Consider the following 25,610-nt stretch of genomic DNA (forward strand, 5'->3'; position numbering starts at 1 on the left):
CTGGATGACTGAACAGCGCCGGTGAGGGGCAGATAATGTCACACAGGTTCACAGTAGGGTGATGGCAGGATAATCTGAAAGAGCATCAACCACAGCCACGACTAATTATCTGCACTTCTCTTTGAAATGAGTCTAGGCCTAGCACAAGTTCTCCAATATAAACTTGTAGCATTAGATTGAGGAAATACATGACCATTAAATGGTTGGTCTAAATTAAATGGAGCCTTTTCACATTTTTATAATGACTGAACATCATGCACTTGTGATCACCAGATAGTCAGCATGAATTAAAAGGCTAGGGCTAGATGCGAGTTATAAATGAAATAATGGAACGAAGTATTGGGTTCCTGGGGCAGCAACAGAACGAGTCATACACCAGGCTGAGGATCAGTGTTGATTTGCATCTTAGAGACAACTTTTGAGTGGCTCAAGGCCAAAATAACAAACTCTCACTAAATGATCTATTAAACAAAAATAAACCAAAAGACAATTTTCTTATCTATCTCCCGTTGCTAAACAAGACAAAAAACATCACCCAAAATATGTCAGTCACTCTCTTACACCTGGTAAAATATGTACCAGGTGAGAATACTTACAACGCACAAAATATGCACAGATTTTATAAACAGAGATCAAATACTGTAAACCACAAAGGGCAGATAAAATACATAGAATAGATATAAATCTCTCTATCTCACATCCACCCGGTTGGTGAAAATGAACTCATAAAGTATGAAATATGGTGTAAAATTCCACCTGTAATAAAATTATATGACACTGCATCAATATGCCAATTTATCACATTATGATAAATGAGCTTTAACCCCCTAACAGCTTTGAGGTCTAGTGAACTTCACCCAGAAAGGCCTGCTTTGAACCACAGTACAAATTACACACCATGAGAGCTTGTTAGAATCTACATAGAAGAAATAATACAATGAAAAAGTGATGTAAATAAACCCATCTACATGTGTTTGCGGTTGTCTTTTGATGTCCAAGGCTTTGCGTCTCGAGTCTCATATTTTCTGCCAAGCTCCACGGAGAGATATTACACGCCAAGGAAAGTGTGTGTGTGTGTGTGTGCGCCAAGGCTTTTTTGGAGGCAGAATGGCACGGACGCAGTAAAGGCTGTAGAGTCTACAAGAGGAAAAGAGCTCATGAGCACAGCTTAACATTTACATTCACATTATACAGCACTGGGGTTTAAAATGCGCACTGAGAGTCAGTGCGAGGGGCCGAACACATGGCACGGGGGAACAGAACTGGGTGGATTTTTCTCCATCTGCAGGGGAGGAAAGGTAAGTACAAGGAGAAGTCGGATAATAACGCGTGATCGGTTGGAATTAAGATGATGCCGGGTTAATAATTACTATTACACATTTAACCGACGCGCATTTTTTTTACTTTGCGTGTGTGTGTGTGTGTGTGTGTGTGTGTGAGAGGGAGAGAGAGAGAGAGAGAGAGAGAGCAAAATAATAATAATAAAAACATATAGTGTGCATAATACACGAAGAAATTCACAGAGAAATGATGAAGAAATCAATGAGTGGTTGGTGTTCCTGTGTGTTTAAGTAATCAAGCGACATAAAATAAACGGAGCAATAAGTTGACCTCCAAGTTATATCGACTGAAAATCTGTCACACATTATTCCTTCCTGCATCACAAATCACAGGATAACCGACTGTTTTACAAAGACTCTGGGTTTGTGTTTGGGATGTTTCCACAGTTTTAAAGTACTTGCGCATCTTTTTTTTTTTCTGCACTGAAGCCTCAAGTCTCTGAATTTTCCCCCTTCCGGTTTAAAAAAAAAACCTTTTGAAGCAAATAAATTAACTACGATTACATGCACACATATTTCGATATTAATCCAATTATAAAACATCATCTCAAATAATGGCCTATGATCGTTCAAGCAGCATCACTGGAGCGTGACTGAAACGATGGAGAAAAAAAGTGTTCCCTTTATAAAGGGAGTCAGATAGTCTACTGCTCACATCAGACACTCAATCAGTTTTATTACGTTTTAACCTCATGAAAATGACCAAACAGTCCAGAAGATGCTGTTCAAGATGTTACAGGTAACTCCCTACCACCGAGTCTATACACTGCTGTAAACACTGATCTCTCTGTGTGTGTGTGTGTGTGTGTGTGTGTGTGAGAGAGAGAGAGAGAGAGAGAGAGAGAGAGACGCCTAAATACAGTCAAATTTTAAGAATACAAGGTAAAACAGAGCAAAATGTTAACTCATGTAAACAAATATTCAAGTAGACGGCAAATTTTTCATTGGAAAAGTTTACCAAACACAAAATGAGCAGTATAAACAAAAACACATATAAAAGATTTATTAATATATTTGTAAAATAAATCTGAAATATAATAAATATAAAATACAATACAATTAAGCACTGACCAGGATAAAACGGATACCGAAGATCATTATTATCAGTATAATAATAATAATAATAATAATAATAATAATAATTATTATTATTATTATTATGTCTGCTCAGCAGAACTCAGAAACCCGTTTATTGTTCCTGATCGTTTAATTAATTTTTGCTCCACGTGCTGTTTTTACGGAAAAGCAGGCCAAGACTCCCTCTAGCGGCCAACGTTATACATTACAGTTCATGAAAATAACTCGCTTTACAATATCCAAAGAATCAACAACAAACAAACAAACAAACAAACAAACAAACACTTAAATAATAGAAGCAATAATATTGGCCTAGTAATTATTCAATATTTATTTTTATATTCAATCAACGTACACTATTATTATTATTATTATTATTATTATTATTATTATTATTATTATTATTATTGGCCAATCTAATGAACATCACTTCTTCATGTGTAGGTGAGATTTGACTACATTTCTAACGATAAAAAGATTCATCTTTTTTTAAAGCCTAAGCCACAGCTGAGCAGTTACCATTCAGTATGTCCAAAATGACATCAGAAATCAGAAAACACTCATATTCCTTGAATTGCTTGGGGGACCTTATGTCTTTAATAATTGTGAAAATTTTGGAGATTTTTTATTTACAAAGAAACACTGGAGGACATTATGATGAGTATTGCATTATTTTTTTTAACCCCACATTTTATTTCCCCCATTCAAGTAAACAATAAAAAAATTACATTATTTTATTCTGACTGTTTTAAAGTTTAAAGTTATTTTTATAGGTTTGGCTGATAATATATTTGAATGTAATTTAGAGCTCTATGCTTTCATGCATTTGTTTCTTTACAAAGTAGAAAAAAAATCCTTTTTTTGCAGAAATGTTTCGATATGTTTTACAATACCATCATAAATTAGACATGTCATAAATCTATTATCTAGCATTTGGAACTTGATGTATATTGAATAGATTTATGCTGTTTCGTCTGACTCCATGTGAAGCTTTGCCTGCTGGAGCATGGGTGTATCAGAGAGCAGCGACCTCATTGTACCCCATCTTCACAGGATTCCCCACAAAACCACAAGAGGGTGATCTTTCAATACACAAACCCACTGACTTTTCATCAACTCGGAAAATGGTCATTTCAGGAAATTCTGGTCATGAAAAGCAATAAACCTTTAAGAAGCATAGGTATGTACTAATCTCTTATTTACATTCTCATAATTCTGAATATTTTAATTTCAATTAGAAGATTTTAAGTCTCCATTTTGTATGCATTATGAAAAATAAATTGTCTTTCCATGCTAAACAAGGAATTAGATCAAAAGAAGCAATCATTTACATATTCATAGGAAATATCCTCAACACTGAGTGTGAAAGAAGCCAGAGATACAAATATGAAGCCTGTGAGGCTTATGAAATCACGTGGCTTTCCTCCGTACAACTGTGGGGCTGATCAAAATGTAAATAATGCTCATGCTGAAGCTGCCACTCCACGGCTCATACCACACACACCTGCATGGCAAGCTCTGGAGGGCTCTGTGTGTGTGAGTGAGAGAGAGAGAGAGAGAGAGAGAGAGAGAGAGAGAGAGAGGGGAGGGGAAAGGGAGAGGATACAGAGCAAGATTGTGTGGAGCTGGTGAAGCTGGCATGCAGCTCTGCTTAAGCAGCCTGGGGGTAATAACATTATCCAGCTCCGGAGCAGCTTGCCTCCGAGGCTTCACAGAGCCGAGCCTTATGAATAAACAACAAGCAGCGGGGCAGAGGATCCCCTTACTCCTGCACGACTGTGCTGCTCAAGCACACTGAGTTCTTAAAACATTCAACACTGGATACACTGAACCCATCTAGCGAGGTCAAATACAGCAGAGTTGCCTCAGTCGTATTTTTAACCAAGCCACAGCAGTTTTCCTGATGTCATTTTAAAATTTACTTAGACTCTTATTATTCTTATTCTTGTATTATATAGCTCTCTCTCTCTCTCTCTCTCTCTCTCTCTCTCTCTCTCTCTGAGTGTGTTGTGGGTCTCGGCATTGCTCAGCTCTGGGTAACTGTCTCTCTGGGATGGTGTTTTGGAATCAGTGAGCTCCACCTGCTGCCGCTGATATGCAAGCAATGGATCAAAGCCAGGATTGGCCCAAGAACACAACTTGCCACACACACACACACACACACACACACAGGGGACATGTGAGTCAGCCCTGCATATCAGCCAGGCTGCACTCATTCACAAACACACACTGCTCACTGCCCATGTTAACAGACTGATGAAACACTACATATTGCCCTTCAGGCTGAGAAAATATTATTATTCAATAATATTGTGATTTTTTAAAAATTATTTGATATTGTAGATCATTATTCTGGATGAAATTGTTGAATGACACTAATACTTTCTCCTTAATATGTCACTTGTTTTCATTCTTACAAATAGATAGATAGATAGATAGATAGATAGATAGATAGATAGATAGATAGATAGATAGATAGATAGATAGATAGATAGATAGATAGATAGATAGATGCATACTAGGGTGCATCAGTTGCCCTCACTTTCATAAAATCTGATGCATTTTTGTTTGGGTGTTCCTTTTCACCAATAAAGACATCCTGTAAATTTTTTGCCCATATTCAAAAGTCTAATGGTGGCACCATGAGGTTCATTTTTTGCCAAAAAACGCTTATTTTATGTTTTCGCATAAGGTTTGAATCACAATGTTGGACTCCATTTATTGATTTCTTGTGAGCCAGAGATCATGTTAAGAACCTTTGCAAGGGATTGAGAAGCATTAATGTGATTCATAATACATTTGTATTGTTTAAAAGTAGTTGAACAATGATTCAATGAACAGCTAAAACTCAAACTGTGCTTGATAATATATTTAGAATATGGACTAAAAATGTGTATCTAAGATATTTGGTATACTCTATAAGGTGCCATAATGTTTCATGAAAAGTGATCGAAATTTTGTCATAAAAGTCATAAAATAGCAGCTTTTTCCATAACTTTGAGCTCCTGGTGCCACCATTAAACTTTTGAATTTTGTCAAAATATTTCACCCAGTGTGTTTTCTTACCAAAAGGAACATAAAAACAAAAATGCATCATGATCGGAGGAACTTTTCATTTTTAGGGGGCAACTGATGCACCCTAATACATACATACAGTTCATCTGTACTTTTATTGTGACTTTTTAATCTTTATTCTTTTTTCCCTCCTGTAAGCACCTTTAGAAGACAATAGAGTAATAACAGTGGAATGATGTGGAATGTGTATGCATATTAATACTTTTGTGTAAAATGAACAACCTCTGGGCACAAATATATCACATCTTTAACCCATTTACATACAAATTACCTCATATTATTATCCAGTGACATAAAATTTAAAACATATTGTTATGCCAAACATTTAAATTAAATCAAAGTCCAGCCTCCTAATAAATAACAGCCTTTTTTGTCTCACTGTCAAGAGAAGTCCAGTCAGCACTCCAATTCATTTGATGGTCTGTTGAGGTTAGGAACAATCCTGAATTAAGCCTGAATGTTAATTGTAGAAGCCTTCAAAATATTAACTACACTCTCAAAAAGAATTTGGATGAAAATGTTGGTAATGCGATGAATAAATGTTCCAGTTTTATACTGAGCACTAGCATAAACAATACAAATAGAATGTAAAACCATCTTTACATGAACAGATTAGTGGCCGTGAGAAAAACAGAGTGGAGTAGAGTATGAAGTGCACCTCAAGAGTTGTCTGCACAACTACATGTTTTGTTATATGAAGAAAACTACAATATGCGCAAAGCAACCACTGCAACTTGAGTATAATTATGTGAGTTATATAATGCCTTATTTTGTCATGTGTTATTTTTCTCTTTCACACATTCAACACAAGCTTTCACACATCAATTTCAGGAAAAATCTTCGTCAGAGTGCCCACACACACGCGCACACACACACACACACACACACACACACACACACACACACACACACACACACACACACACACACAATGTTCAGTGGGCCCCTGAATCTTTTTTCTTAAAAACAAGCCTCCAGGCAAGCACGGCCTGTATGCAAGCTGTTGGAATAGCAAGGCATATGCTGGGTATATCTAACACGTTTTCAGCCTCCCCCTCATTCCTTCTGTTTGTGCACACGGGCAGAGAGCAGCACAGAGTGCCAGGAGGCTGCATGTTCCCTGCTTATTACATATGTACATTTATTCAGCGCAGATAAATGCCCATAAAGCGCTCATCCCGGATACACACTCTCTGTGCACCTCAACAAGGTGTGATAAAGCAAACACACACACACACACACACACACACACACACACACACACACACACACACACACACACACACACAGTCATACATGAACACACAGATGTAGGGTACAATCCCATGCCCTTTGACAGTTTGAAATACATTATGAGACACCTGACAGCTGTTCCTGACTGGGGAAAAAGAGTGGGAAAGAATTGCAGCTTGGAGTGCGCAGCTGGACGCTGAAAACTGCTGCCTCTCCCACACGACCGGCACACACACACACACACACACACACACACACACACACACACACACACACACACACACACACACACAGATTCCTAAGAGCTCTCCACGGCACCGGGTTGGAACCGACAGGTGACTAGGATGACAATTAACTAAAAGGAAGTTCCCAGGCGCATCCACTAATTACGCCAGTTGCTGAATGAAATTGCTTTGGTAACTGTAATATGACTAGACTCCTCCGAGTGCAGCTGCACACAATAACAGGGAACAAGAGAGAGAGAGAGTGAGAGAGAGAGAGAGAGGAACAGAAAATGCAGGCATAAACACACAAATTCCAAATTTTCCATCAAAACATTTTACTAAATCCTGTGCAACAACAACTAAGTTGTGTATTTGGGGGAAATAAACTGGCAAAAATGGTGCTGCACAATACAGCTTTGCAATAATCTTCAGGCTTAAAAAACAAACAAACAAACAAACAAACAAACAAACAAACAAACAAACAAACAAACAAACAAACAAACAAAAACAGAGGCATGGGTCTGATTCTGAGTCAGTGACTTTTTTTTTAAGGTTTTTTTTTTTCATTCCCAAATTGTGGTTTGTGTGATTATTAGGCTTTCAGGTGCATGATCAGTGCAAGGCCTATCGTGGGTTGGAGCAGCAGGCTGTTCGATGCCCCTCTCCCGCAGTGTGACTAATTCACAGAGACAGTGCCAGAGGAGGCGACTCAGATCAGAGTTCGATGCTGCTGATGCCTCCACTCATCACTGCCTTTGTTGTGGCCTAACTGTCTCCTCACAATATGAGCTTCTGACAAGTGCACCCTGGCAAAATCAGTACCATCCTAAAACATTTTTACATGCAAAAAAATCCTTTTTTAGTCTGACTGAGTAGGGAAAATTGTGTTCATATTTTCCTGAAAAACACATTTTTCCATTGTCTAACAGTCATTCCACTAATCATGTCCTCCTGCCCTCCATATAAATTATACAGTACCCTCCATGGTTGTTGACCCCCCTTGTATGGGTCAGTAAAAAGGGTGAGAAAAAAATCCACCTTTTGGTGAAGTCGCTTCATCTCACACAGAAACAATGAGAAAAATCCAACCTTTCAATGAAATACATTTATTCAGAGAAAAACAAATCCCTCATCAAGGAATAATTATTTTCAACCAAAACGCATGTGCCACTACTATTGACACCCCTGGAATTTACCATATAGTGAACACAATGTAACTGAAGCATGATTCCCATTTAAATTGTACAGTATTTTTGAGTTGATTGGAGTGTGTAGAGGAACTTTCAAGCTGTAATCCATGACTTCCTGATTAATTGGGGGACAAATATGACGTGACACAGAGGCCAAATTCCCTTAGTCATCCTTCAACATGGGAAAGACAAGAGAACACACAAACCAAATGAGGGAGAAGTGTGTTGACCTTCATAAGTCAGAGAATGGTTATTTTAAAAATTAGCTATTCACCTGAAAATGCCTATTTCTACTGTTGGGGCAATAATAAAAAAGTGGACACCAACTGGAACTGTTACGAACTTGTCTGGAAGAGGACCGGAGTTTATTTCCCCCCACATACAGTGAGGAGGATGGTAAGAGAGGCAAAAAAAAATCGACAAGGATCACTGTTGGTGAGTTACAAGAAAAAGTAAAATCTTGGGGTTTCCAAGTCTCCAAAACCACTATCAGACACCACGTCCATGCCAACAGATTATTTGGAAGGTGCCAGAAAAAAAGCCTTTTCTGTCAATTAACCACAAATGTAAGCGCCTGAACCTTGCAAAACACTATTACAACTTTGACTGGAACCGTGTTCTATGGTCTGATGTAACAAAAATGGAGCTTTTTGCCAATAAACACTCAAGGTGGGTTTGGTGTAAAAAGAAGGATGGCTATAATGAAAAGATCCCAACTGTAAAATATGGTGGCGGTTCTGTGATGTTTTGGGGCTGTTTTTCCTCCAAAGACCCTGGAAACCTTGTTTGGGTACATGACATCATGGACTCCATGAAATACCAGAACATTTTAAATCAAATTCTGGCTTCCTCTGCCAGGAAACTACAACTGGGCCATCATTGGATCTTCCAGCAGGACAATGATCCAAAGCATATGTCCAAATCAACACAAAAATGGTTCGCTGACCACAGAATCAAACTTCTGTCATGGCCATCTCAGTCCCCTGACCTAAACCCCATTAAAACCTGTGGGGTGAACTGAAGAGGAGCGAGCACAAGAGAGGGTCTAGGACCCTGGATGATGTGGAGAGATTGTGTAAAGAGGAGTGGTCTCAGATGGCCTGCTCTGCACTGTAAACCCGAATAAGTTGAGTTTGCTTAAAAAAATTGAGGAAAGTGGTTGCCTTAAAAAAAAAGTAATTATTAATGATTGAATTGAGTACCTTAAACTTACAATCTTCTGGTAAGTTTAAGGTACTCAATTCAATCATTAATAATTACTTATTTTTTTTAAGGCAACCACTTTCCTCAATTTTTTTAAGTAAACTCAACTTATTCGGGTTTACAGTGTGTATCTCCAACCTTATAAAATGTTATAGGAGACTCCATACTGTTTTACTGGCAAAGGGCAGTTTGTACACAGTATTAAATGCAGGGGTGCCAATAATAGTGGCACATGTGTCTTTGTTGAGAATAATTATTTCTTGATGAGGGATTTCTTTTTCTTGGAATAAATTCTATTTAAATTAAAGGTTTGATTTTTCTATTTTTCTCATTTTTTTCAATGTCACATGAAGCTATTTCACCAAAAGATGGATATATACTGTAAAAAATGATTTGCTTTTTTAACTTAAAAAAGTTAGTACCCGGGCTGCCTTAAAATTTTGAGTTCATTGAAATTTATATAGTAAGTTAAATTGTTCACCTCATTGTGTTAACTTACTATATTAATTTCAATGAACTCAAAATTTTAAGGCAGCCCGTGTACTAACTTTTTTTAAGTTAAAACAGCAAATTATTTTCTACAGTATCTATCTATCTATCTATCTATCTATCTATCTATCTATCTATCTATCTATCTATCTATCTATCTATCTATCTATCTATTCCTAATTTATAGTATACGACTGAGTCAAATTTTGACATATTAAAAATTTTGTATTTTAACTGACTGAATAAAATAGTTTACTTGGTCAAATATTTCACTTTGAGACACTGAAATACAAAAATTACAAAATGTTGCTTTTTTTTTCTAAAAAAAAAAAAAAAGCTGAGTTAAACCTGTGCAACTTTCTGCCGTCACAGACTTAGGCATTAGACTTTTGAAATAGAAAAACTGTGCATCCAAGCAAAAGGATTTCTCAAATTAAAATAGCTAGAATTTATTAAAAGTTACAAAGTTATTAAACAAATTTGTTGAGACGACACAAAATACTGTAAGTATGTGATTACTGGGCTGACTAGACTGAGTTCATTATTTTCTTGCACCACTGACTTTTGTCATTTAGATATTAACACTGCATTATTATTATATAATTTTTTGTTATTTAATTTAAAAGTGTAGAACTTTGAAAATGTCTGTTAAACGTGTGTCGAGGTCAGGCAGAGCTCGGGAGCGAACTGTTTAAAGCAACAGCTCCCTCTAATGTCTACAATCTGCAATTACACCGACATAAGAAGCCTCTTATAAACATGTTATAAACAAGGTCACAGGAGAAGCATGCAAACTACAAAGTTCTATATTACAGATAACGAATCAGCTTTCTTACAGACGATGAAAAGAAGTTCTCTCTCTCTCCACACACACACACACACACACACACACACACACACACACACACACACACACACACACACACTGTATATATATAACTGGTCTTTCATTTGGGACATTATGGTCAAAAACTACATTTTCTAATTTTACTATTTTTTTTGCATTTCCCTAACACTCAGTGTTTCTTTTGTCATGTTTAATAAGAATAAAGATAGTATCTTGCTTTATCTGGCCTCCACTGTGGAAAATTTTTTGATTACAATTCAAATGCTTTTGTAAAATTGATTTACAAATAAAATAACTACATAATGAAGAATTAAAGCCCCTCCTTCACAGATAAGTGAAAATATTGAATAAATTTCCTCTTTTTGATTGCTTGGGTTAAAAATGCGAAATTATGATGACTGAATTGATTGTTCACTTAAATATGAATAATATGATACAGTTTGGGTATTTGATATGGTGAAATAGGACACAATGGAAAAATCAAGAACACACCGGAAAGATGAGAATAACAGCGGTGGTAAAAGAACAGCGACTGTATCGGCTGAAGGTCACGCAGGTCTCTGCTGCGGCGCGCGGCAACGGGACATCACTACCGCACCGGACGGAGTGCGAGGCGGGAGCGGGACAAAATGACTGGCCGTAGATTCTATCAAAAGTTCGATCTAAATTGACCATGGTTGCAAAATATTGGCCAAAAATATGCAAACACTATGAAATATGAAAGTAAGATGAAAAAGAAACATTCTATTGCCTTATACTGCAAGACTAAAACAAAATAAAACTGTCAAAACTCACCTTTTCAGTGATAACGTCCGAACAGATCACCCGCGTAACAGAAAGACCGCAAATGGAAGCACGATCAACTTCTAACTGTTGGAGTGGAAAATTCCATTCTACACATGCAAATTGTTAATGTGTGTCCTTCCCCGCACACAAATAACACGCTACGGTAAAAAACAGACCACAACTCATTTTATAGCTCAGAAATTCACACAAGACCAGCTACCATCATAACATATATTCTACACCTAACTTTCAGCTTTTGTTTTAAAAAACAAAATTGCAGGTTTGTAACTAAATTTTTATATGGCGTAGTGATTTTAAGTTACTGCTTTTGGTGAGGTAGTGACCTTGACCCTGAGGCTTTCTGTTTAGATCAAAACACACGATCGTATTGGTTTTGGGTATGCGGAAAATGGAGTTATGACGGTGATCAAATATTTTGCATGATGTTTTATTGCGGTTATGATTATTCTGTGAGCGCACCAATCCTTAGGTGGATAGAGTTACAACTTAAAATACAATTAGTGATAACTGTAGACTTTTCAGTGGACTACAGCCTTTTTAAGGGAATGCGATGTAGTCAACCATTTATCATGTCCCAGATCAAGCCGCCATTTTTCCACAAATTTGCAGAATTTTTGCCAAATTCTGAATAGAGTATTCAGATCAAAGATTTAGTTTTATCTGTATTATTTCTTTCATCATTTTATTTCAAATTAAAACCAACATCACCATTCAAAACCATATAGTTTATTGACTGTGAGTATATTTAGTGGGGTACCCCCACAGTACCCAGTTTCTGAGACAGACCCATATATAATGTGTGTAAAAAAATTTAGACCACTGCAAACTTATCAGTTTCTCTGGTTTTACTATTTATAGGTCTATGTTTGAGGAGCATGAACATTTTTCTTTTTTTTGAGAAATGACTAACAGCATTTCCCCCAAATTCCACATAAAATATTGTCGCTTAAAGTATTTAATTGCAGAAAATGACAACTAGTCAAAATAACAACAAAGATGCAGTGTTTTCAGACCTTGAATAATGCAGAGAAATCAAGATCATATTCAGTTTTAAATAACACAATACTAATGTTTGAACTTAGGATGAGTTCAGAAATTAATATTTGGTGGAATAACCCTGAGATTTAATTCATTCGTCTTGGCATGCATCTTGGCATGCTCTCCACCAGTCTTTCAGGTTGCGCTTGGGTGACTTTACCGTACGTCACTCCTGGCACAAAAAAAAATCTGTCAGCTCAGCTTTGTTTGACAGCTTATGACCATCTATCTTCCTCTTGATCACATTCCAGAGGTTTTCAGTGGTGTTCAGGTCTGGAGATTGGGCTGGCCATGACAGGGTCTCGAACTTATCGTCCTCCATCCACACCTTGATTGACCTGGCTGTGTGGCATGGAGCACTGTCCTGCTGGAAAACCCAATCTTCAGAATTAGGGTACATTGTTAGAGCAGAAGGAAGCAAGTTTTCTTCCAGGATAACCTTGTACATGGCTTGATTCATGTATCCTTCACAAACAAAAATCTGCCCCATTCCAGCCTTGCTGAAGCACCCCCAGATCATCACCGATCCTCCATCCAATTTCACAATGGGTGCAAGACACTGTGGTCTGTTGGCTTCTCCAGGTCTCTGCCTAACCGTCAGACGACCAGGTGATGGGGAAAAGCTGAAAACTAGACTCATCAGAAAAGATGACCTTACTCCAGTCCTCCACAGTCCAATCCTTATGGTCTTTAGCAAACCTCAACCTGGCTCTTCTTTGCTTCTCATTGATGAAGGGCTTTTTTTCTCACTTTGCATGACTTCAACCCTGCTGGAGGAGCCTGTTTTGAACCATCCTTGCCATGCAGTTAATCCCAGCTGCCATTAGCCATTCTTTTTGTAGGTCACTTGATGTCATCCTACAGTTGTTGAGTGATATTCGAAGGAGCTGATGATCATCCCCATCAGTAGAGAGTCATTTTTGCCCCCTGCCAGACTGTAACTTTGTTGTCCCCAATGTTTGCTGCTTGACTTTGTTCTTATGACCTGCCATCTCTCATGATCCGCCCCGGACTTCCACTCCGGAGATTTACCATCTCCCAGTTCAGCGCAATCCGGATCCGGGACAGAACTTCCATCTTGCCGGCATTCACTTCCTGGTCTGCTCTGCTGTGTATAAATAGGCCATTCTCAGAAGGGGACTTTGCTTGCTATCTCTGACCTAAGGAATGGCCTTTGATATCTGTCTGCACATTGTTATCATATCATAAGAACATCTTATTATTGTATACCATCGCCAAGGTTTCACTCAGACACATGCATCTGAACATTCATTAGAACACTGATATAATTAAGATGTGACCTGCTCAAGGTCTGACTGCAGGCTCAGTTTTGATTTATCCTCATGCAGGCATTTGCAATGATTAATATCCCTTGAGATCACACCTCAGCCCGGTAGGTGGCGGTAATACACATCGATTGTTAACCACCAATAAATCGACAGAAGAAGAAGAAGAAGGGGACTTTGCTAGAATGTCTTGTCTGTTTCTCATGTCGTCTCTGTGCCATTTATTACTTCCTGGATTTTTGCTCTTTGTTTTGCCTAGTCTTAGCCACAGTTTTTTGCACTCACATTTTGTCAGTTTTTCATGTTTTTTGCACCACATTTTTTGTCTCCAGTTTTTGTCTGAACTATTTTTCATGTTTTTTCATATTAGCACTTTGTCTTTGTCTACCTCGTTGTTGTCTGGATTATTTTTGCTATTTTTGTTTGTTGAGCCCCGTGGCCAGCGAGGGCCTTTGTGTGCAGAGTTTGCATGTTCTCCCCGTGTCTGCGTGGGTTTCCTCCGGGTGATCCGGTTTCCCCCACAGTCCAAAGACATGCAGGTTAGGTTAACTGGTGACTCTAAATTGACCGTAAATGTGAGTGTGAATGGTTGTCTGTGTCTATGTGTCAGCCCTGTGATGACCTGGCGACTTGTCCAGGGTGTACCCCGCCTTTCGCCCGTAGTCAGCTGGGATAGGCTCCAGCTTGCCTGTGACCCTGTAGAACAGGATGAAGCAGCTGGAAATAATGAATGAGATGAGACTCTTTTTGGACTTTAATTAAATCATTTTTTATTCATTGGATTTTCTGGTTTGTGTTCTGCTATTGGATCTTAACTCACCACATCTCGCCACCCTTAACAGTATGTTCTGGCCAACATGGATCCAGCGGAACTTACCCATCTGAGAGTGGCTATGCAGCAGCAAGGAGCCCTCCTTGGGACCCACCCACAGGAACTCAGGCAGATCACTCAGAACCTGGCCACCCTGTCCGACTCACTCAACCTCCTAGCCACACAACTCCAGCACTCCCAAGCCATGCCTACCCCTGCCCAGCCATCTCTTTCTTCACCTCCTTCCACTGACGCTCTCCATGAACCAAGACTCCCTTCGCCTCAGCCCTACAGTGGAGAACCAGGTACCTGCAGATCTTTTTTGTCACAGTGTGCGCTGATCTTGGAGCTTCAACCTCTGGCTTTCCCTACAGAATGCCACCGTGTAGCCTATATCATCACGCTCCTCACTGGCAAGGCCAGGGAATGGGGGACGGCAGTCTGGGACGCCGACGCGCCCTGTTGTTCCAGCTTCAAGGATTTCTCTGACAAAATGAGGCGAACATTTGACTGCTCTCTGTCCAGCCGGGAGGTGGCAAGAGAGATCATGGAGCTGTGGCAGGGGTCCCGATCTACCTCGGATTATGCCATCGAGTTCTGGATGTTGGCAGCATCATGCGGTTGGAACGAGACTGCCCTGGTCAACGCGTTCCTACATGGTTTATCCAATGCCATCAAGGATGAACTTGTCTCGCGGGAACTGCTGTTGGACCTCTCCAGCCTGATGGACCTTGCCAATCATATTGACGTGCGGGTCCAACAATGGAGGAGAAAGAGGAGCTGCCGCAACTTCAACCCCTCTCCACCACTCGCCTCGTCCATCAAACCCATACAGGTAGATCGGGTATGGGTGTCAGCGGAGGAACGACTGTGCTGATGGAGCACGGGGGCTTGTTTCTACTGTGGTCAGCAGGGACACATCTGAGCCTGCCTACTAAAAGGATGAGCCCACCAGTGAATCGAGGGGCCCTGGTGGGCAATGCTCGGAACCAGTCCCCTGCCAACCAACCGTTGCTCCCCGTTATCATCACTCTCAACAATCGGCATCACCATCTTCAGATGCTCGTCGACTCAGGGGCGGACAGGAACCTGATCTACTCTGCCACTGCCAAGGATCTTGGAATCCTGTTACTCGCCCTCGAGGTCCCTCTCACCGTCCTGACACTCAATGGCACTGGCTTGACCACCATTACTCACCTCACCACCCTGCTCACCCTAAGGATTTCAGGCAATCACTCCGAAACTATACAACTTCACGTCATGAACAAACCTCACGTTCCCATTATTCTTGGATTACCCTGGTTGATGCAGCACAACCCCCACTTAAACTGGACTGACCACACTATCTTAGGCTGGAGTCCTTCCTGCCTGGCCTCCTGCCTGAACTCCGTTCTGCCTCCCGCCAAACCACCTCAACCCTCAGCCAACGAGTTTCCCAACCTTTCTCATGTGCCTCCAGAATATCTGGACCTCAAGCCTGTCTTCAGTAAGACCCAAGCAGTGTCTCTTCCCCCTCATAGGCCCTATGACTGCGGTATCGACCTCCTGCCAGGGACGGCACCACCCAAGGGATGTCTTTACTCTCTTTCCCCCACTGAGAGACAAGCCATGGAGAAATACATCACTGAGTCTCTGGCAGCTGGGATCATTCGCCCTTCCTCCTCCCCAGCAGGGGTGGGATTCTTCTTCGTGGAGAAGAAAGACAAGTCACTCAGCCCCTGCATTGACTATCGATGTCTCAACGCCATCACAGTCAAGAACCGCTACCCACTACCGCTCATGACTACAGCCTTCGAACTACTCCAGGGAGCTAAGGCATTCACTAAACTGGACTTACGCAATGCCTATCACCTAGTTAGGATCAGGGAAGGGGACAAGTGGAAGACAGCCTTCAACACCACCACAGGCCACTATGAGTACCTTGTAGTCCCTTTCGGCCTGACTAACGTGCCCGCGGTATTCCAGGAGTTGGTTAATGATGTCTTGAGGGACTTTCTTAACACCTTTGTCTTTGTTTACCCAGACGATATCTTGATTTTCTCTCGTTCCCTGGAGGAACATCAGGGTCATGTCTGGAAGGTTCTTCAACGCCTGCTGGAGAATAAGCTGTTCACTAAGGCAGAGAAGAGCAAGTTCCACCAAGGCTCTGTCTCATTCCTGTGGTTCATCATTTCACCAGCCAAGATCCAGATGGACACCCTCAAGCTGGAGGCAGTAGCTGACTGGCCCACCCCATCTTTGAGATGAGAGCTCCAGCGCTTCCTGGGGTTCGCCAACTTTTACAGGCGTTTCACCTGCAACTTCAGCATGGTGGCCATACCTCTCTCAGCCCTGTCCTCGACCAAGACCAAGTTCAAGTGGGGGGAGGAAGTAGAGAAAGCTTTTTCCAGTCTCAAGCACAGGTTTACCACAGCACCCATTCTCACCATACCTGATTCTACCAAGCAGTTTATCGTCGAGGTCAACGCCTCCGAGTCAGGGGTCAGAGCCATCCTATCCCAGAGGGCCAACGACAACAAGGCCCACCCATGCTCCTTCTCCTGCCAGCTATCCCCAGCCAAAAGAAACTACGACATTGGTGACCGAGAACTACTGGCCGTGAAACTAGCCTTGGAGGAGTGGAGGCACTGGCTCAAGGGGTCTGACCTCCCGTTCCTAGTCTGGACTGACCACAAAAACCTGGAGTATCTCAAGTCTGCCAAACGTCTCAACTCTCGTCAAGCCCGTTGGTCTCTCTTCTTCTCCCAATTCAACTTCATGCTCTCCTACCATCCAGGCTCCAAGAATGGCAAACCTGACACCCTGTCCAGGATGTTCTCTTCCCACCAAGAGGAGTCCAAGCCACCCAAGACTATCCTTCCTCCACGCTGCCTGGTGGGAGCCACTATTCTAGAAGTTGAGATGCTTGTGCAGAAGGCCCTGGAGCAGGACCCTGGTGAAGGTAACTCCAACAATATTCCTCATAACCATCTGTTTGTTCCCTGTCATGTGTGATCTCGGGTGCTGCAGTGGGGTCACGGTTCCAAGCTGGCCTGTCATCCGGGAGCCGCCCGAACCCTGGCTCTCATCCAGCAGTGCTTTTGGTGGCCATCCATCAAGGAGGAATTCCAGGAGTTTGTGGCAGCCTGCGACACATGCTCCCAAAACAAGATAGCCAATCGACCCCCTGCCGGTTTACTAAGACCCCTTCCTACTCCACATCGACCTTGGTCTCACATCGCCCTGGACTTCATCTCAGGACTCCCCAACTCAGGTGGCAATACATGCATCCTCACTGTCATTGACTGTTTTTCTAAGACTGTCCATTTCATTCCTCTGCCCAAGCTCCCCTCAGCTAAAGAGACCGCAAAACTACTCATCCACCACATTTTCTGCCTACCGGTACATGGTCTGCCTACCGACATAGTCTCTGACCGGGGTCCTCAGTTCACTGCACAGTTCTGAAGAGCCTTCTGCAAACTCATCAGGGCCGCCTGTAGTCTCTCCTCAGGCTTCCACCCACAGATCAACGGCCAGGCAAAACGGGCTAACCAGGCTTTGGAGGTTGTACTCAGGTGCATGGCGTCCAGGGATGCCAGTTCTTGGAGCAAGTACCTACCTTGGATCGAATACGCACATAACACTCTCCCTTTCTCTGCCACAGGTCTCTCTCCATTCCAGTGCTCACTAAGGTACCAACCACCACTGTTCCCCAGCCAGGAGGAGGAGGTCACTGTACCATCAGCTACAGGCCTTTATACACCACTACAAGAGAACATGGGCATTGGCCCGGAGAAAACTCATTCGCTCTGCACTCGCATCCAAGAAGCAGGCCGACAAACGTCGCTCCAAGGCACCCACCTACCGAGTGGGTCAACGAGTTATGCTCTCCACCTGCCACTTAGGGCCGTCTCTCTCAAGCTGGCACCCAGGTTCCTTGGATCCTTCCTCATCAAGAAGGTAATCAACCCATGTTCCGTTAGACTGGCATTACCACTCACCATGCGACATGTTCACCCCACCTTTCATGTATCACAGCTTAAACCTCTGGTTTCCAGTCCTTTTCATGTTTTTTCATATTAGCACTTTGTCTTTGTCTACCTCGTTGTTGTCTGGATTATTTTTGCTATTTTTGTTTGACTCTTTTTGGACTTTAATTAAATCATTTTTTATTCATTGGATTTTCTGGTTTGTATTTTGCTATTGGAGCCTAACTCACCACATCTTGCCACCCTTAACAGTATCTTTGAAATTTTGTGGATAGAATCAACCTAATGCTTACCGTATCCCTTTGCCCATAAAGCCAGAATTGAACCCTTCTTTTTCTCACTCAAAACTTTCCTTTTTAACTCTTTTGGCATGATTAGATATTTTTGTATTCCAATTAAATTTAAGGTACTACTAATACCGTTTTTGCCATCCAAACTGGTCTTATTGCAAGAGGATAGTAATGACCACAGCAGCGGTTTTTATACTTTTCCATGTTAAATAAGATTTGTTTCAGATGATCACCTAATCAGTACCTCATTAATGCCGCTTTTCCACTACCAACGCGGCTGAGTTGGGCTGAGCCGTGCCGTGCTGAGTTGGGCTGAGTCGAGCTGAGTGGGGCTGTTGGAGTTGCATTTCGACTACAACCGCGCTGAACCGTGCTGGCTGGAAGTGGGTGGACACATTGGGTGGAGTTAGCGAAAGTGGGTGGACATCACGTGATGTCGTTAGGCGGCGCAAACAGTGACATCAGTGACCTTTTAAGCGGTAGTCTCACAACCCGCATAGTAAACAATAAACATGGAGGACATGGAGTCGTTAGTGTTGCTGGTCTTGGTGCTGTGGCTTGTTGTCACCGACAACGCCAACAGATACTGGCAAGAGCATATAGATGAGGCGTGGCGCATAAGGCTTCAGAAATTCTCGTAATTCGTAATTCTTCTTCTTCTGGGTTTACGATGTTTACAGATCCCAGCGTGCTCACGGGGCAGGTGTGGGCATGTGAGGACACTCCTCCTCACCAATCAGTGCACAGGGGAGTGTCTCCTCACGCCCCTAGCCTCACTCAGCTCGGTTTGGCTCGCTTCAGCCCTACTCCAAAACCGTGCGAGTTTTGGGTACTGAGTAGGGCTGAAGCGAGCTGAGTCGTGCTGCTCTAAGGTAGTCAAAACGCGAGCCGTGTTGGGCTGAAGTGAGCTGAAGTGGGCTGAAGTGAGCTGAAGTGAGCTGAAGTGAGCTGAAAAAGGGTAGTGGAAAAGGGCCATATGTAAAATGAGCTGTGCTTGTGTTGGAATTCCAGCACAGACGCTGGAATGAAATGGCTGCCATACACAGAGAAGCTGATTTAAGAAAAAATTAAAGTGGTTTCTTAATTCTTAATATGTGAAATCTTGAATGCTGAAACAGGAGTTTATTCTCTGAAACATCACACACAACCTGGGCTACAGACATATTTTTCATTATTTACAAATTTTTCAAAAGTATTAAAGTGAAATACATTTCTAATTCTCACCTATTCCACTCACTTGTTCAGGTGATTGTCTACACTTTACACATCACACACCATCTTGTTACTACCACACTAGGTGTCTTGGGGTTAAATTTGATTTGATTACGGGTTGCTTTCATTATTTGATCACAACCCAGTGTTGCACTGAAGCTCTTGAGGACTGGCAGAGAATGTTCTTAAGTAGAAATGAATGAAATGTTTTCGAGCACCCTGCCAGCAGAGGTGAGTGATGAACACAGAGTACAACATACAGTACACTGGCTTCAGGTGGAGATGATGGATGTAGAGGAGAGAAGTGGGACACAGTGACATCATCACTCACATCATCCAGCCCAAATGGCCAGCAAGGGCTAAGAGAGGTGGAACTGTGTGTATGTGCTGCATCTTCATCCCTCAACCCACCTTCATTATTTTCACACCCACTCTAGCAAACTTGTCCTATTGTCCTTTTGCTCCAGCTTGAAAAAAAGCACTCTATATTGTTTCCTAAGTTATTTTGATAAAGTATGTTTGGAGTTGCACTGGAAACTGAGGAGAAAGAGGACCATACCGATATGTACCGAACAAATAAGAAAGGAATGTCGAGGGAAGTGTTTAGTTTTTCGCTTCACTTTCAAGAAAGATGATGCCCAGGATTTTTGATGGTTTAGGTTTCTTTTCTTGTTACACATTCACTCTCACACACACATACACACACACAAGGAACGCCAGCTCTCTCATTCTGGTATCTGAGCCTCTAATACTATGTATAATTTCTTGGACTGAAGAATTTAGTCAGCATGCCCTGAAGAGCAGTTCCTAATAATTTAATTGAAAAAAAAAAGTACATGTTACCGATCTTTATTTTATTCAACCTACTTTTAGCCTGTCTTTCAAATGAGGAACAAAATAGTTCAGGGACCAAGAAAATGCAAGAACCAACCAAATCCTGAGGTAGCTTTCAGTCTGATGTACTCTCTTCTCATAAATCACTCTTAGCATTCCATCACCTCCAGTGAGCTACTAATATATTTAATGAGAGAGAAGGACTTCAGATTGAGGCCTAACACTGATTGTCACTGGGTTCAGAGCCCCGGCAGATAAGAGAAGAATGCAGAAGCAAAAAAACAGGCCAAGTGTGTTGCTGGAGGAATTTGATAAGCCCATGGAACCAGTGAAGGATGTGGAACATTTGACTGAAGCTCCAGGACCATCTGTCAGTCTGGCTCCATCACTCATAACCTGGTTACAACCCTGACTTCATGCAAGACCTCACTAAGTTTTCTTTACACCCTGACCTTTAAGAATAAAAAAGTGTGAGCAACCAAAATAAGAAAAAAACTGGAATGGTGAAAAGTATCTGCAAATGCTGACACAGCTCAGAACAAGGTCCAAAGTAGACAATATGTAGTATATTCTTGAAACTATAGACATCAATATTTGAGGAAATATCATTGTATTACTCAGGCACAATTAATGAACACAGCGTTACTAAAGCTAAAAAAAATTATGCTGACGATAAAGTTTAAAAAGGGTCTTGTCAAGACAATTTAAGGTGGGGTAGAATGACAACATGTCTGTGTGTGTGTGTGTGTGTGTGTGCGTTTGTGTGGGGACAGCTGCAGCCCATAGGCCAGGGGAATATAATCATCATGAATATTCAGACCCAGCCTCTGGAAGGAACAGCTGCCAGAGAGAAGTCACATGCTGTAACAGTTGTGCAAGGCCACTTCTTGGACCTTCTGGAGAAGCCAACATTACAGAATATGAGAGAGAGAGAATTCATTTTATTTTTTAATCATAAAAATATCAGTATATGGCCTCCAGATCCACTACACAAAGGGCTGGATTTCGTAGTGTCAGCTAAGGACCCAAAAGCCTACAGATAGCACTTTGGCTTGTTAGCCACCATTAAAATTTATGAAGAAAATAAAAAAGAGTTCCGCTACTCAGCAGGGCCTGTCAAACAACAGCTAATGTACATTAGCTTTTTCACAAAAAAAGGTAATTCACTAATTTCTCAATTTCAACATGACAGACATGTCATGTCTACCACATAAACCTTTTGACAAACATCTCCACTGACAATACTCATCAAAATATTTCATTTTATATAAAAAAAAACAACACAGCAGCACAGTGGTGCAGTGGTTAGCACTGTCAGCTCACAGCAAGAAGGGTTCTGGGTTCAAGCCCAGTGGCCAACGAGGGCCTTTCTGTGTGGAGTTTGCATGTTCTCCCCATGTCTGTGTGGGTTTCCTCTGGGTGCTCCCCAGTCCAAAGACAGGCAGGTTAGGCTAATTGGTGGCTCTAAAGTGACCGTAGGTGTGAATGTGAGTGTGAATGGTTGTTTGTCTCTATGTATCAGCCCTGCAATGACCTGGCGACTTGTCCATGGTGTACCCTGCCTCTCACCCATAGTCAGCTGGGATAGGCTCCAGCTTGCCTGTGATCCAGCACAGGGTAAGCAGCTATGGATAATGGATGGATTTTAAGAAACACCCTTTGTTTGGAATTGGGAAGACTAAACATAATCATTTGTTGGGTTGTTGGATATTTGGGTAGTGCTGACTAGCAGAAAGAGTAGGAGTTATTGATTTAATCAATGAATTAATCAAAGTGGCATTAATCCTGGAGTGTCACATCCACTACTTGTTCTCCATCACCTGCAAGTTCATTTACTGCACAGCACGCCTTGCACTACAACTCCCATCATGCTTCACATCGCTCCCCATCACCTGAGTACTAATTATGGACACCTGTTCTCAAGTCCCCCCCCCCCCCCCCCCCCACACACACACACACACAGACATACACACACAGTATGGGAAATAAGGCTGGACCTGCGGACATTTACTGGTAATTTTTGCATTCGTCCATCTGTATTTCAAAAGCATCGGATCAGATGGGCGATAAAAAATAATTCGATTGTGTCCATCTGTATTTCAAAAGCATCAAACTGGATGACCCATGAAAAATGGTAAGGATATGGGTCTAATCTACTTCCAATTTTCTTTCAAATGTTACACTGGGTGAAAACATTGTCGTAACATGGCCTGTGAAACGGGCCCCCGCGGGCGTGAATTTAAAAATTCATGACTCAGCCACCAATGGTCCTAGCCCTGCCAATAATTGCAGGCACATCCCTCTCCCTCAGACCTTTTGAATGAGCCCAGGCTCGGCCTGATCTGAGGTCAGGAGCGAGCGCGGATCACAGAAAGCTTTAGCATGAGCCCTAGCTCCAGCCACTCGCGCACGCAGGGATTTAAAAATTCATAACTCGTCCACCAAAGGTCCTAGCCCCACCAAAATTTACAGGCACATCCCTCTTCCCAAGTGGCGCACTAAATAAGACAATAACAATACACTCAGTATTCACTGTTGTTTTTATTGCACAATGCAGCTGAACTCATGTTTTAGGGTTGACAGGATCTGATTGATCCAGTCAGTTGATTAAGAGTTCAGTTTACATGCAACTTTGCAGTACAGTATTATGTTAAGTGCCAAACTGCCAATCAATGATTATTATTATTATTATTATTATTATTATTATTATTATTATGTGCATTTTCTTTATTCATAATAAGAACAGTCATATACTTTGTAGGATGTAGCTTTATATTTTACTAGAATTTTTTTCTTCTATTTTCTAAGGTCTAGTCCAGCAGATTTTAGTCTGAATGCCAAATGATATTACCATGTCTACACTCAAAAAAAAAAAACATTGGATTTACTTAACCGAGTTATGGCAACCAGTCCCACGAAACTGTGTTAATTTAGATGTATTGAATACAGTTATGTTGAGTTATTCAAAACATAACTGTATTCAATACATCTAAATTAACACAGTTTCGTGGGACCGGTTGCCATAACTCGGTTAAGTAAATCCAATGTTTTATTTTTTTGAGTGTAGTTTTGAGTCATTTTAAAAGTCATTTTGTTACAAAGTTACTTGGAATCTTGCACTCAAAATTTTAACTCTATTATCTAAGAATAGTTGTGTTGTTAATTACTAAATTTCTTATAGACTTATTATAAATATAGTATAAAACATAGTCATTGTTGACATAATGTTTCATGAGTGTTATTATAGTACCTATATATGAGTACCAGTCAGTTGTAACCAAATGGAACATCCTTGGCCCCTCATACTTTTTTCTAGGCATAGAACTGACCTGTGTGTGCTACTGTTTTGTTAGATATAACTTTAAGCATGATTTTCTTGAATCTTCTGATATTTTCTTGCAAATTATATTCAATCTGTCCTGTAATTAGCAACTAATGTCTCATGTAATTTGGCCTTTGAAGATCACAAAAATGTGCCTGGAAATAAATGAGAAGCCATCTCCAGGCATCTAAAGCTCTTCAGCTTCTGGGGCCCTAAGGCAGGACCCGGACCACCAACTGCATTATTCTGGGCCTTTGGCCCATCATTCAGACAGGCTGAAATTTGGACAGACAGATAGCATTTCAGACTTGTCTGTCCTGTGACAGTCTGCTTAAAATTCCTTATTTCCCACACTGCACACACGAATGTATTCACGAAGTATTGTTCTGTTTCATGCTGTTCATTACCAAGCCATTATTTATGTTTGACATTACCATAATGTATATGACCTATGCCTGTTCATTGACATTGCCTCTTGGATCATCCTGTTTGCACATCGCTTGAACTCTGCCTGTTTGTTGACCACGCCTGTGCTCATTGTTTTGGATTTGTTTGCCTTTTCCAGCTTTCATTAAAACACCATTCATCTGCACCTGCATCCTCTCGTTCCATGCCTGGTGTTTGTGACATGAAGTTTTAAGTGGTAAACCAGTGAGTTATCACTTTCACATAGTACACAGGTAGTAATTATTTGGCGCATTTTCTTTTAACCTTATTATCCTTTCCAATTCCTGTCAAGTAAGTTCACAATTCCATCATGCAATATTTTACATTTTATTTCTCACATGTAATAGCCATGTTGTTAATCTTAACAGTAATATTTGAAACAAGTAAAGGTTTACACAATGTTCAATAGATTATGTCAAAATTCTATTAGTTAAAAACCCACCCCATATATAGTAACACTCAGTTAACATCAGTTTTACAGTACATAACTTTCTTCTACACTAATAAGATAAAAATATTTAAGAAAAAATAAATTAAAAAGATGATATTCAGTGATATCTCAGTACAGACTCACCCGCAGACTCCCCTCCCCAGTGTACTGACTATATCTCAGATTTAAAGCTTTGGTTGCAGGAAAACTTTCTCAAGTTAAAGGGTAACCGAAGTCATTTTTAAACGTGCTTTATTTCTTAATTAATGTGTTATTCAATTATGTTTTCGGTTTTATTAACCTTATATCATGACTCATATTGGCATATTATATTACACTTATCAGCCTTTTCGGTTTTTGGTCATGTTGAATGTAGTTCGCATGGTCCACGTCAGGGGTCGCTTATCCGCGCGATCTTCACGAGACTTGTGCGAGACTTCAAAAGTGAAGTGTCAGCGCCGCCATTTTGAAAACTGTTTACATAGCG

General features: G+C 41.0%; 1 long non-coding RNA gene across 1 annotated transcript; it reads left to right on the forward strand.

Moving 5' to 3' along the window:
• The first annotated feature begins 1,174 nt into the window (after window positions 1-1,174).
• Window positions 1,175-4,768, forward strand: LOC132898856 (uncharacterized). Its single transcript, XR_009656592.1, has 3 exons — window positions 1,175-1,298; window positions 3,471-3,597; window positions 4,421-4,768. It is a non-coding gene; the product is annotated as an uncharacterized LOC132898856 (long non-coding RNA).
• The last annotated feature ends 20,842 nt before the right edge of the window (window positions 4,769-25,610 follow it).

The sequence above is a fragment of the Neoarius graeffei genome, chromosome 15 (genome assembly GCF_027579695.1).
Source record: "Neoarius graeffei isolate fNeoGra1 chromosome 15, fNeoGra1.pri, whole genome shotgun sequence".
In the NCBI taxonomy this organism is placed as follows: Eukaryota; Metazoa; Chordata; class Actinopteri; order Siluriformes; family Ariidae; genus Neoarius; species Neoarius graeffei.